Source organism: Ascaphus truei, chromosome 5, assembly GCF_040206685.1.
Source record: "Ascaphus truei isolate aAscTru1 chromosome 5, aAscTru1.hap1, whole genome shotgun sequence".
In the NCBI taxonomy this organism is placed as follows: Eukaryota; Metazoa; Chordata; class Amphibia; order Anura; family Ascaphidae; genus Ascaphus; species Ascaphus truei.
This window is the reverse complement of record NC_134487.1, coordinates 58,379,054-58,392,376: the sequence shown is the minus strand read 5'-3', so window position 1 is coordinate 58,392,376 and position 13,323 is coordinate 58,379,054. Positions and strand designations below refer to the sequence as shown.

The 13,323-nt window shown below is 41.9% G+C and overlaps 1 protein-coding gene across 1 annotated transcript in view; it reads right to left on the bottom strand.

Moving 5' to 3' along the window:
• The window catches only part of GRM8 (glutamate metabotropic receptor 8), a 1,200,287-nt gene that overhangs the window by 703,580 nt on the left and 483,384 nt on the right, over window positions 1-13,323 (bottom strand). The gene's annotated exons all lie outside the window — the stretch shown is intronic.

The following is a 13,323-nucleotide window of genomic DNA, read 5'->3' as shown; positions in this document are numbered from 1 at the left end:
AGTGCCGGTATCGCCTGCATGTTTAAATGTCCTGATCACGTGACGTGGGAGAATTAAACTTGCCGGGGATACCACCATCCCATACCGGGTCTATATCTAAGGAAGCCGGAGGTCCCCGGGCCTAAAATTAATGCTGTTCAGCTCCAGAGATCACCTGCTTCAATAATATGTAATTTAAGGTAAAATAAAAAGAGAATAACATTACATAAGTGGCTTACCAGGGACTCCTATTCAAGCAACTATGGATTGGGGCCTTCTGTGCATCATACTGTACTTCAAGATGAGGATCATTGCTTCATGAGTCAAGAGTTGTTGGTGCCTGTGGCAGGACGGCCTGTAGGTGAGGTCAGACAATAGTCCACACGTGCAGTTTCAGGGTAAACCAAATGTTGAGTGGTTTAATTTCTCCACAACACAAATATTTGGGCACACTGTCCCTTTAAGGCAAAACAAAACTCATAAAAATAACACCTACTCCCCATAGGGAGAATTTGCTAAACACTCCAGGCCCTATCTATCGGGCTGGCTGGCTTTGTCCACTTCCCAAATCCTAAACATATATCACAATGGTTATGAAACAATATGAAAGTCCTTACTGTATCTTTGGTTCGGAATCCTGTCCCTAGAGAGTGGTAAGGACATCCTTCTGGATAAGCGCTTGCACAGAACAGCTGTGTAGTCTGAGTCAGCCACCTACTACAAGCATTATCCTCCTAATCAAGCTGGTTGTCAGCTGTCTCAGCTTACTTCCTGACTGTCCAACTATTCTTACTGGGTTAACCTTCTGAGTGCTGGATGAAGGACTCAGATGTATGTTTCCCAGACATAATTATCAGTATGTGACTTCACCCTATCACAGTGCCGCAGTTGGATGAGGAGGATTAAGACCTAAGGCTAAGAAGCACTTGTATTGTATTTAAATAATTTTTTTGTATGTTGCCCATTAATTGCCAATGGGGTTATCTGTGCCCATAAAGGGTATAGATGACCACAGTGACAATCAATGCATTTATTGTCTAATGTTTGTTTTTATTTTATTGTAATGTATTTTTTAGTTTGCCCATTGGTTGCCAATGTGTTTATCTGTGCCACCTTTGAGGTCGTAAATAACCTCAGTAACAATCAATGGGTTTATTGACTACTGTTTATTTTGAGAAATCTTTTTATTGGAAATTATACAGTCTTATACATAATATACATTTCCTTCATGCATAATACATGGTTTCTTAGTAAGGTATTTCCTTTTGTTCCGTGCAGTGTACATTTTGCAAATTTCCCTTTTTTTAATATAATAACAATTTAAACTTTTTAACTTAACTTATACAACACTTTAGCTGTATAATGTCAACCAGTTAGCTCACTTTAACTTCTTTCCTCCTGATAATTTACCTTGGTCTATACTTCATCTGTTTTGAACATCTGTCGGTTTAACTCAAACATTCAATGTGAGAAACTCTACAATAATGTAAAATATACCCTCTTCGCCACTCCCTGTTCATCATATTCCCATCCGTCTGATACCTTAAACTGTTTATTCAACAAATATTATGGTATCGTCGACAGTCCTGTTAGGTACCTTCCCACCCCAGGTCTCTGGTTGTTAAGGTACTGACATATTTAGATTCTTATTGAGGGATTTCTGGTTAGTGTACAAGTTGCAAACCATGTTGTATAGTGAAAGTTTTCTTGGATTTTTAACTTTGTCACATCTGACTGTGCGGCAATGAAGCTTTCCCAAATTTGGAAAAACCGCTCAATTTATTTCTCTGGTGTTTCGCACCAAAAAATGGTGATGTCACAGTCCTACAATGTCCTGTATGCACACAATGACATCACTCCAAACTGTGCATGCGCACAGAACAAGTTTCCCGAGGGTAGCTTCAGGAACTCCTCGTCTACCCTCAGTTGTGCCCGAAGGCACAGTGCACGCCCGGAAGCAGGATCCACCCCCCAGGCCATCACCCGTTTCTATGGAGATGGACATAAACAGAATTCCATTCTGTGTTTTGATGTAACTCCCAGCACGGAAAAGACATTCAATAAATAAGAAAAACTTTATAGAATATGTACAGAAAACGAAAAAAATTAAAAGCAACAAAAAATAATAAAGCATGTATTGCAAAATAAACCCTATCTTCTCAGATACAGTCATATATAAAATTAAATTCATAAGATCTTAGTAAGATATAATAAATAAAGTATAAACCTTCAGCAACTATATTAAATACAGTCAGAATTAATTACTGATTATAAACAGTATGACTGGAAGAAGAGAGCAAAAGAGCAAAAATACAAAAAGATACAGAAAAATACAGAGATACATAAAATACAGATGAAAAATTAGTAGACATATACTGTATAGTTATATTCAGAAATTAATTAATACATTCCCAATGATATTAGTGATATGAGAATGTCCTTAATAGAACTATTGGATGTTGTATAGGTCCACATCCTCAATTTGTTTTAATTAAAGGATGAAGTTCATTAACATTAGCATGAATATTATTTATACTAAAGTATAATCCTTCATACATCTGTAGTAATGTTCTCAGAGTTCATAATTCAAACCTAAGAACATTTTTTCTCAATTAAGTCTGCAAAACAGGTTATACAATTATCATAGATAGGGGAAATTCTCTATAGTCATAAATACATTGATATAATGGTAAATCCACAAATGTATAAGTATTGAAACTTAGATTTTGAATTTCATGAACTTGATCAACCCATATAAAGGCAGCATAATCAATCCTCATAATTGTACATCATAGATCAAATTGATGAATCAGTCAATTACTGTATACCCCAGTATTGCATATATGCAAAAGGTTCATTCCCCCATCTAACATCCAACAACCTGCTTGAGAACAATTTCTCACTACATGTAAAGATATCAATAAGGATCATTGAAAATATACTAAAAAAGTGTATGAATCCAATAGGAAATAGGGAGAGAATACAGGCATACCTCGGTTTAAGGACACTCACTTTACTTGCGAGTAAGTACATATCGCTCAATATGAAAATGGCAGCTCACACATGCACCTGTCAGCACGTCCTGAACAGCAATCCCTGCTCCCTACCTGTACCAAAGCTGTGCGCAAGCGGGGAGACTATAGAGCCTGTTACAAATGCGTTATTTACATCAGTTATGCACGTATATGACGAATGCAGTACAGTACATGCATCGATAAGTGGAAAAAAGGTAGTGCTTCACTTTAAGTACATTTTCGCTTTACATACATGCTCCGGTCCCATTGCGTACGTTAATGCGGGGTATGCCTGATTACTCATAAGTTGAATTGCTAATGAACATTAAGTAGACACAATATAATATAAAACCAATCCCCTTGAAGATGGATCAATTAGTTTCCTCTATGTCCTTATCAATAACTTAAATTCCCTAAGTGCATAAAGACAAAGATCTATTAAGGAAGATGGATCATCTTAGAAAATGACTCAAATTCCATTCTGTATTTAAGCCCTCAGTGGCTCTTGTCCTCAAAGAGGAACATTCATTGTGCCTCCCTACGATCTAGAAGTTTGGCAATGTCCCCTCTACATTCTTTGAGTGTAATTTTATCCCTCCGTCTTTGCATTCACAAAAATGCTTGGAAACAGAATGTAATAAGTCCCTCTTCTTAATTAATCTAATATGTTCCTGCATTCTCGTTTTTAAGTTTCATGTGGTCCTACCAACATATCTTTTGTCACATCCACATGTTATTAAATATATTATGAATGTTGAGTTACAATTAATGACATTATTAATTTTGTACTTTTTATAAGGAGTGTGAGCAAAGAAAAGACTGGATGGTTTCATGTACAGTACCTGCAAACATTGCAGGCTCCACAGCTAAGAGAACCCTTAGTGACAAAAGTATTAGTCCATTGATTAATTGTTAAAATTTCATTTAGTGAAACATAAGTTGCTATAGTTTTAGCTTTGCGAAAAACACACCTTGGGCCTGATTTTATATAATCGTTTAAGCCAGGGTCCATATTTAATAAATTCCAATGTTTGTATAAGATCAACTTAACCTGGTTGCACTTTTTATTGTACTGTGAAATCAACAGAGGTGTATTAGAACTCTCTGAATGTTTCCCCATCTTCCTCCTCTCTTTAGTCACCCTCATCCCAGACTCTTGGAAACCTAACAGGGAATCCCTATCAAGATTTAGTACCTCTCAAAAGCTTTATGTAAAACTTCAGGTTTGTATCCACTCTCTAGAAAGAATTTCTTCAATTCCTCAGATTGAGTGAGGAATCCATCCAACGTGGAACAGTTCCTCTTCAATCTGAGGAACTGACCTTTAGGTATCCCTGAAATCAGTGACTTGGGGTGGCAACTGTCTGCTCTCAGGAACAAATTCCTTGAGTTCTTTTTTCTGAAAACAGTATGTCTGTTTGGATTCGTTGATCCTAATCTATATATAAATGAAGGTCCAGAAAGTGCACATGCTGTACATTATAATTGAAAGTAAATTTCAAATTATAAGTGTTGATCACTTGGGCGCTTATACCACTAAAAACTCTCTTCTCTAAGTGGTAAACATGCTTGACAAAATGTTGTCCTCAAAAGGTATGAGGAATTGTTGATAAAACAGTCAAGCAGAAAATATAGAGAAAGCCGAGAGTAACAGAGCTGCAAGTAATTTACCTTATCGCTGTTTTTCACTGTGGTATGTTTCTAAAAATGTATTTCTTGTGTGGTGATCGTCTAACACTTAATTCAGGTAGATGCTCTTTCAGTAAGAATTAGACACATATTTTCCATTCTGTAATGTAAATTCTAGAAACAAATAATCAGAAATCAAACAAATGTGCTGTACTGTATCGGCATTGCCACTGCTGAATTCAGAATTCCTCAGGCATCATTACTTTGGTCCCCTTCATGTTATACACTAAAAGCTTTAGTGCCAAGCATTACTAAAATATGCAACGGGAAATAAATTCTGTTATAAAAGGCTGCTTGCCCCTGGACATGATATGTATACGGTTTTGTATTGAAGGACTGAAGTAATTATCTACCCGAGGGAGCACTTCAGCCAACACTGTCTCAGAGTAGATGGAATTCTTCTCTGCTCTTATTCCCATGCAGAGGGAATGGATACAAAAAGTGCCACTTAGCTTAATACTTTTGTGGATGCTTAATAGACGACTTTCTTTGTCTTCAGAGTTACAGTAGTTGTGCATCTTATACAAAGAAACACAATTTTGTTCCCTGAGGAATATTTCTTCTAGCTACTTCAGCTGTTTCCTTTTGTTATATATTTGTTTGATATTTCGTTTATTCAATACACTTTTTCAATAACTTTTGCTACTGTATCTCTGTGGTTTTGTCTAAGTTTTGGCAGTATACAAGCATGTGTTGCTTTAAATACACGTGCAGAGCTATACAGTATAATTATGGTGTAACCAAAATATACAGTAGGTTATGCTTACTCAAAAATGGTTTAAGAGCTGAATTGAAATATATTGTAAAAGTGAATTATGGTAAATTAACGCCTGCCTGAAAAAAAGTTTGGAACTGCAGTCGTGGTGCACTGTTATGTTAACAAAGGAAGACATCTCCAATGCAAGAATTTGAATGCAGTTAATCAACCTTCTAGTAGTGCAAATGAGCCTCATTTATCTAATTGAATGAGTGAGATATGCAATAATATTTAAATACTGTAAGTAAAAATGTGAAGCTCCCAAATATCCACAGTGAGGTTTTTAACATAAGTGCCATTAGATTTATAAACAAGGTAAGGTGAAGTAAGCATCAACACAGTTTGTAAGAGTGGTAACAATTAAAATTAGTTGGCTGGACAGCCATATACTGCATTGTATTATTTTCAGTATCTCCTATTTGTAGGGTGTCAATAAATTCTGCAGTGCCGTACAATGTGGGACAGAGCACAATAATATTGTATGCCAAAAGATTACATATACTGCACTGAATATTTATAACAAGCTGAGACAAAAGAAAGAATACTTAGAGATACTGTAATGTATATAATTGATTGATAGAGATCCCAGATGTAGTTAATTGTTTTTGGGTCCAAAAGAGTAATATGATGTCGTTTTGTGTCCTTTTGTCTTGTTTCTTCAAGTTACCTTAGTTACCATGTTAGGATCAGCAACGCTGGATTTGTAGTGGCTTATTCTATTTTGATGGACCACTTAACATATATTGGGAATTAACATACAGGGTAACATGTATTATTTCTCACTATACACTGTCATGACTCTTGTGTTCCGTTCAAGGATGTCTTCTCTCTACCCCTTTTGAATCTAAAGCCCCCCCCCCACCTTAAACCTCTCACTCACAACCCCACACATCTGGAATACCCTTTGTAAGGGATCCGCTCCGCAGTTTACTGGTTGCCTTACCTTGCAGACTTGTGCAGTCCTGGAGCACCTCTCCTGATGTTTGCTGCAGCCTGGATTCACTCACCAAAGCTATACACACTCCCTCTGGTATCTACTGCAGCTGTGCAGCCTATCAATGCAACCTAGACTTGCATTCATTCATTGGAGCAGTACCTGCACACCCCCCTCCGGGGATTGGCCTGCTGGCCTTTAAGTATTGTCTTCCCCATAATGCTCCCTGCCGAGCATAGTCCTTCCTGGATGTCACTATCTGTTCTGCCACAAGCCCTCGCTTGTTCCTGTCTCTCATGCTGAAGCGGAGTATTCTCCTTGTTGTCTGCAGCTCCAGGTTTCCTGTGACCGGCTGCTATATTCACGCAGCGGTCCACTCCTGTTCTCCTGTGCTGAAGCAGAGGTTTTCGTCCCTGCGTTCTTCAGTCTCCTGGATTCCTGCACTGAAGCGGAGGTTTCCCTGTGTATCTTCAGCTTCCTGGTTCCTGGGGCCTACTCTTTCCCTAATCTAGAGAGGCCGTGTCCTGGTTCCTGCGCTGAGACAGAGGATTCCCTAGCCCGCTCAGGACTCTTGCGCTGTAGCACTGGTGCACCCGTGCAGCAAAGCGGTGTGCTACTCTGGTCTGCCTACCATCTCCTGTGACCAGTACCATGGGCCATGGTCGTCGCTCGCGCAGAGGCCAACCCCGCGCTCCTAAGCTGAAGCGGGGCTCTCCTGACTACCTGTTGCCGAACTCTTGCCTGAACAATGTTTATCCTGATGTCTCCTGTCCTGACCCTGGCTTCTACAACGACGACGCTGTCTTCTCCAATCCTGATCCTGCGACATATGACTACGAACTGCGCAATCCGGATCAGTCTGCACGGTCTCAGGTCGGTGCTTTTACAACCCCACCTCAGCCTCGCGGTCCGGTCCTGGTTTGTGGCGAGCAGAACCCCGACAGTATGCTCGGCCGCACAAACTCGGACCGCCCTGTGGTGAGGGTTGGTAAGTTTCTGTCTGAAAGCCTGTCCCAGCCTGTAAACCAGTCCCAGTGTGAATACCAATTTCTATGTGAGATAATACCCCTGATTGAAGATCTGATTGTGTTTGTAGGTTTAACCCCTTTGCAAAACAAATGCCGTAATGATCTCATGATGAAGGTTTACCGCCTCCGGGACTTAAAACAATCGCTGGCCGCTTGTATTTGCTTTCCTGGTTACCCTTTAACTTGGGAAAATGTGTACCCTTTAGAATTGGACGACGCCCAAAAGGAACTCTCTTCCCTGGCCTTGTCTTTAGACATTTATATAGCAAAAGAGGACCCTCTCCTCATGTTGGCTGATGCCCAAAAAACACTCCATATCCTTTCCATGACATTGGACATTTGCATAAAGGAACAGGATCCTCCCCTCGCCAGCTTCGCTGCCGCTTGGCTGTATCCCTGGTCTACCACGGATCCTTGCCCTGAGTGTATGCCCGGGTTCCCTGACACCAATGATATGTTTTCGTTAACCCCTGCCGATCAGTCCTGTGAGGTCCCCCTGGAGAATACATATGTTGCTCTACCCAGCACTAATGTTCTTGTATCAGGGAATAAGTTCATTAGTTCTCCTATTTCTAGCTCAGAAGTCCTTTCTCTAGGTCTTGAGGGTTTTCCAGCTTTAACCCCTGCCGAGCAGTCCTGTGAGGTTCCCCTGGAGAATACATATGTTTCACTAGCCAACACTAAGGTTCTACTATCAGAGAATAAGTCCCTTTGTTCCCCTATTTCTAACTCCGAATCTGTCACTCCAGCTCTTCAGGGTTTTCCAGCTTTAAACTCTGCTAGGCAGTCCTGTGCGCTTTCCCCGTCAGAGAAAGAATCCCTAAGTTCTGTTCCCAGGGTTATTTCTGTATTAACCTCTGTGGGGCAGCTCTCTGAGTTTCCTTTGGTAAATCCCTGTTCTCTGTCAGCCATGGTCACGCCCCTAGCTTCAGAGGAGAGATTCCTGGTCTGTCCTAATACAGAGAGAAGATTACCTATGTTTTACTCTCAGGCATTGTCTGCATTAACCCCTGTAAATTCTTGCTGCCTCCAAGTTAATGCCTTCGTTTTAGCCTCAGAGAATGAGTTCACAAGTCAGACAGCAGAGGTTGCATTGAGGGATTCCCATAACCGTACGGAGTCCCTAGATATTCTTTGCTATAAATCCCCTGCTTCAGCTCAAGTTTCCGCAGTTTCGTCTCCGGAGACTTCGGCTAAAGTTCTGGTTCCTGATAAATGTATTCAGGAGTCAGGTTTTTCCCTAAGCTTGCTCGCAGAGTTCCTTCTCCCGGGTGTTTCGCTGAACCAGCCTGTCGCCCACATAGCGGTGATCCCTGCTTCAGCGCATAGTTCCCACATTATGGAGTCTGCAGTAATTTCTGGTTTCCCAGACATTCCTTACCAAATACCTACTTCAGAGACCAGTACAGTTATGATTCACTCCCGTGTACTGTCTGAGTTCTCCTCCTCTTTAAGCTTAGGGTTAAAAGCATACAGTAGTCTGTATGTCCCTCCTGGGGTTCATATTATGTTCCCAGGAATGTTTGCTGACGCACGGTTTTCTCCCCAAAGTGACGCTTTTTCATATAGATTAGTAAAAAGCTTGCACACTGTATCCCTTTTCGCTGAATTGTGTCTTACTAGTTTTGAGACTCTGAGAGGTAATGATTCTCCTTCTGATTCTGAAGCTCTTCCTACAAGGAGTATCCTGATTGGGGGTCCCCCTGATTTCTCTGTCCAGGCTAATTCTCCAGGGATCAGCATATCTGTGGTCTCTTCCTTAGTACTGTCTGAGGTCACCATGCATATATTACAAGTCCTGGGGTTTAAATCTGAGCTATTTAGCTGTCCTGCCTTTGCTGAAACCCAGTCCCTCAGTACTGTGTCTAAATATGCCCCAGCAAACATGGGGTTACTCTGGGAAGAAATGAAAACTCCTGTCTTAAAGGGTATTTTTTCTCACATGTCCAGCAAATCTAGAACCTCAGTAATTGTTTCTAAGTCACTTATCAATACATCTGATTTTTTCTCTAATCAAACCCAGACACCCTCACTATCGGTTAGGAGTCCTGTGATCAGAGATTTTGCACTAGAAAACACACCAATTCATGTTTTTGTCAGGTTAGGTACCCCTGTGGTTAGGGCCATTGCAGTTTCGGAAAAGACTCCTTGTACTCCTAAGGTGCCTGTCATTAAGAGTTTTCATAGTTCATACTTGCTGCTTGTTGATTCTCAGGGCCCTGTCACTGAGGTACAGACTTCAGCTTCTGATGTTAGCTTCCCTCCCACCACTACCCTGGCTCTGCCTTTTTCTCAAGCTACTGATTTGAAGATCCCAAGGACTATTCCTGATTCACTGACAATATTATCTCCCAATGAAGATTTCCCAGTATTGGAAAGCTCTACTGTTGTTTGCTTCTCTGCTCCTGCTAAACCATGGTTTTGTCCCTCGGAATTTTCGGTTGCCCCTGTTATTTCCTCTCAGTTGGAAATACTCTGTACGTATCCCAAGATTTCGGTCCCTATGCCTGGTTTACTGCTTGCCTTGTCACCTTCCATACCAATACCGGGAGATGCTTCCAACCAACCTATACCCTTACTAACCATTACCTGGGAGCCTTCTAGAGGAAAAATTCCTCGCAAATTCCAACATGCAGTGGTCAGCCAAGACTTTTTCTGTTACAAAGTTCCTCCTGGTGTATTCGATCAACTATCAGGGCCGCTGATCCTAGAGTCCGGTTCATTTATTAAAGACTGGGCTTCCTGTAGGGGTTCTCCTGCCGTTTCTGCTCTGGAACCCTCTGGTTCTTCACAGCCCTGGATTTCCAAGTCATTTTGCGAGGCGAGCCATGTACCAAAGATGTTTCTTCCATCAATCTCATATCCTAGAACTGTACTCACCAAAGAACTGCTCGTTTACGGATGCCCTTTCCACCTAAAGAATTTTAGGAACAACTCAATGTCCCCAAGACCCATGGATGGTCCTGTCTGGCCGCAGTTCTCACCGGGGGGTGGGGGTACACTAAGGACTAACCACGAGTCTCTTGACCACGACTCTAACCCCAATCCTAGACGGTTCAGCAACAATTCCCGGTCCCCCAACTCTAGGTGTGCTCATGTTCGCCCGGAGGTCTCGCGTGAAGGGGGGGGTACTGTAAGGGATCCGCTCCGCAGTTTACTGGTTGCCTTACCTTGCAGACTTGTGCAGTCCTGGAGCACCTCTCCTGATGTTTGCTGCAGCCTGGATTCACTCACCAAAGCTATACACACTCCCTCTGGTATCTACTGCAGCTGTGCAGCCTATCACTGCAACCTAGACTTGCATTCATTCATTGGAGCAGTACCTTCACACCCCCCTCCGGGGATTGGCCTGCTGGCCTTTAAGTATTGTCTTCCCATAATGCTCCCTGCCGAGCATAGTCCTTCCTGGATGTCACTATCTGTTCTGCCACAAGCCCTCGCTTGTTCCTGTCTCTCATGCTGAAGCGGAGTATTCTCCTTGTTGTCTGCAGCTCCAGGTTTCCTAAGGCCGGCTGCTATATTCACGCAGCGGTCTGCTCCAGTCTCCTGTGTTGTAGCTGAGTACTCTTCTTGTTTACTTCAGCTCCTTGTTTCCTGTGACCGGCTGCTATATTCACGCAGCGGTCCACTCCTGTTCTCCTGTGCTGAAGCAGAGGTTTTCGTCCCTGCGTTCTTCAGTCTCCTGGATTCCTGCACTGAAGCGGAGGTTTCCCTGTGTATCTTCAGCTTCCTGGTTCCTGGGGCCTACTCTTTCCCTAATCTAGAGAGGCCGTGTCCTGGTTCCTGCGCTGAGACAGAGGATTCCCTAGCCCGCTCAGGACTCTTGCGCTGTAGCACTGGTGCACCCGTGCAGCAAAGCGGTGTGCTACTCTGGTCTGCCTACCATCTCCTGTGACCAGTACCATGGGCCATGGTCGTCGCTCGCGCAGAGGCCAACCCCGCGCTCCTAAGCTGAAGCGGGGCTCTCCTGACTACCTGTTGCCGAACTCTTGCCTGAACAATGTTTATCCTGATGTCTCCTGTCCTGACCCTGGCTTCTACAACGACGACGCTGTCTTCTCCAATCCTGATCCTGCGACATATGACTACGAACTGCGCAATCCGGATCAGTCTGCGCGGTCTCAGGTCGGTGCTTTTACAACCCCACCTCAGCCTCGCGGTCCGGTCCTGGTTTGTGGCGAGCAGAACCCCGACACCCTTCCCCTAAAAATCTGATGAGTACCCTCTCTATCTACCTTTAAGACCCATCTTAAAGCTCACCTCCTTAACGAAGCATATGGGTAGCGCTGTGGCTGATACTATACATCTCATACATGGACATTGACTCCTTACAGATGCACTTGCTGTACCAGAACACCCTTCGGGGCAGGAATTATTTTGACTACTGTTACTTTTATGTCTAAAGCACTTATTCCCATTATGTGTCATTATTATATCATGTGTATTACTGCTGTGAAGCGCTATGTACATAGATGCCATTATATAAATAAAGATATACATACATAAAATATACTACAGTATATGTGAGTACAATTTGTAAGATGCATCAGATTTAACATACCTGAATTAGCTGGTGAATAATTCATATGCATAAATGTAGCTCTGAGGATGGAGGATTCAATGTACATATAATAAAAGATGTATATTTTGTCTTATTGCAATATTTTTTTTTTTTTATTGTGTGGTTTTTTATTGAATGTTGCTTTGTTTCTGATTTCATACTCTGCCTTATGAGTAAAATATGGCATTACTCACAGACATATCAAAATTAGCATATGAATGAGAGATACTGTACAGCAAAGAGTAAAAAACACTCACGGATTGGTCACAGAATTGATGTGTAGGAAATAATTTACAGTTAATTATTAATTAACTGAAAATAATGTGTTTCATAATGACTGATACATAATTTGTCTCTATTTGTCAAGACGTAGATGTCAATTTTCTATTTGTGTGGTGAATTGAACTTCCCATCCCTACTCCATTTAAAATGTTCAATACATTTTGAGTAAAAAAATAAATAAGCTGCCCTATTATGATTTATTATTTGGTAAATATTTTTTAATATTGCTTTAGCTTTGAAGCATCAGTTAAAAAGCACAGAGTATGAACATATATATTGTCAAATCTATTCAATGAAATGGCTTAATTATTCAGTTCTTATTTTGAACAATTCAGATTTAAATTTGCCTGTGTTTCTCCAAAACCATAGGAGGATATTGGGAAAAAGAAATTAAAAGAAATCCGAGCCAACCGGGTGTAGTATTGGAGATTCTTTAAATGTGCAGTGTCTCAAAGAGTATTGAAGTTGCAAAAAATGGAACGTACCTGCCGTGTAGTTTTCCATATTTCTTGCAATATTTATTATATTTAAATAAAAGTATGCTTAACGCCCACTAAAAGAAAAATAAGCAATATATCAGAATATACAATACATACGTGTTCCTTAAGGGCCAATGTTGTTTGTTTTCCTAGCTCTTTTTAATTGTGTATAGCATATGCTGCACATTGCCTGGCATTTACTGTCTTACTAAGGCCGCGCTCATGGTGGTGGTGCGGGCCCGCGCTACTATGCGCCGCCCCTGCACGGACTCCTGCAGCCCCAGCGATATGTGCGCTAAGTGCAGGAGATTGGGGAGGCAACCGGGGGCATGGCGGGGGGCGTGGCGAACGCGACAAAGCTAGTTTGCCCTCATTGGCTGAACCAGCTCACGTGACGGTGACATCACGCGACTGCAGCCCGAAATCACAAATTGTATTGTCTGGCCAAAATGTAGCAGTGTCGACACACTACAGCGCCACTAGGGGCAGCGAGCACTTGAGGAACTACAATAGGAACACAGTTAAGAGTCCCGGACATGCGCGTGCATGCAAACGCGCACACGTAGCCACGCCGTCACCATGAGCGTGGTCTTACAGTTA